Below are 1706 nucleotides of genomic sequence, written 5' to 3'. Positions count from 1 at the left end.
GTGTTTGTCACTCAAGAGGCGTGTTTGACTACAGGCTATGATTTAGTTTTAGTGCTGACATTAGTGACTCTCTAAGTGCACCTCCAACAACAAACTACTACCTCTGCGCCCTGTAAATCCTTTAACTATGCTTCAGTGTGTGCAGCTTCTGTGTTTCAGGCCTTTTTCTGACTGATTTCTGTGTGTTTGAATGACAATTCTGCATGTTTCAGTTTATTATTGCATGCCATATATTCTGTTAATAATCTTTATTTTAGTTAAGCGTCTGTGTATAAGTGTGCAATCGTTCAAGCACTGGAACAGCCATGTGTCTGGGAATGTGGTTCGTTTTTTTTTTTTACTCAAAGAGCATCATGTAAGTCTGGTATTTCACTTTTCAGACAGAAACAGTTGTCTCCTTTTGTACGGAAGTCTACATTCGTGCTCATGGGGTGGTTTGATATCCACTGGGTGGAGAAACACTGACACAACACTCTCAGCAGGAAAGGTTTGTCTCTTACAGGAATCAATGGCCTGCTTAGAATAACCACATTTCATCCGAGTTTCACCCTCGGCTTTGCAGAATTTAAATCTGAGCCACGATCTGTGCTGTCAGGAGAAATGTAAGAGCAATATTTTACCTTGAAGAGACAAAAATGAGTTCTGGAGCTCCGCACACTTACACAGATACATGCACATCCTACACACATTGAAATAGATCAAAATTATATATCACGATTTGCATTTCTGCAGACAGTTTTTGCTTCCTTCCCCATAAATTGTTCTGAGCACCACGGAAAAAAATTACAACAGGCATCAGTAACTTACAATAATATAAGAAAGCATCGTAGAACTATGTATGTAAACACTGCTTTGAAGTATGATTGAAATCAGATAAGATGCACCTCTTGACAGCACACCAAAAAAACAAAAAAAATCAACTCTTGAAGCCAACCACTTTACTTGATTTTTTCTATTGGGCCACAGATCCAGCATTTTATAGTCTTACAGCAACTCTTTGCCTTGTCACATATGGTAATGTGATTGTAACCTTGGCATTATTCACTCTGCATCCACTTTTCTCCAGGTGGCTTCATTCAGCCATCAGCCCTACAAGGACGGAGAAAACCTGTAACAGAGAGTGAACGGATGATGCTGAAAACAAATTTGCACTAATATAATAATGGTTAGGATTTTATAGTTTAGGGCACATACTTAAGAAAATCTAGACAAACTGGAACCTGTAAGGGTCACACAGCCAAGCTTGTGATCTCACGTGAACCTTTCCTGACTTTCTGCTCTTTAAACAGTTACAGGGTTAAGTAACAGCCTACACAAGACTATAAAAATAAAAATAAAATGATTAAAATGCTCCTCTACATTACTCCCGTGAACTTTGCTGAGCAGTTTGTACCTTTTGCTTGAGATTTTATCTCTCCTGTGTTTTATGTCACAAACATCAACTGTGCCCTCTCTGTTTTCTCCAGTCAAAGTATCAACCTAAGGTTCACAGTGAAAATGCAGCAATAGCCTCACAGTGAAGCCACTTTGATGGGATGAGCTTAATTCACTATAATATCTTTGGTAAGAAGTAGATTTGTGTTATTATTTGATGTTTTTAGGTGCTTCATTGTATTATTTTTTTAATGCAACATCCTTTTTTTTTTTACCTTCTTCAGTCACTGTTAACAGTGACTGAAGAAGGTAAAAACAACAGATGAAAACCT

Source organism: Pundamilia nyererei, unplaced genomic scaffold (genome assembly GCF_000239375.1).
Source record: "Pundamilia nyererei isolate P.nyererei 1_Seehausen unplaced genomic scaffold, PunNye1.0 scaffold00009, whole genome shotgun sequence".
NCBI lineage: Eukaryota > Metazoa > Chordata > Actinopteri > Cichliformes > Cichlidae > Pundamilia > Pundamilia nyererei.
This window is presented reverse-complemented; position numbering follows the sequence as displayed.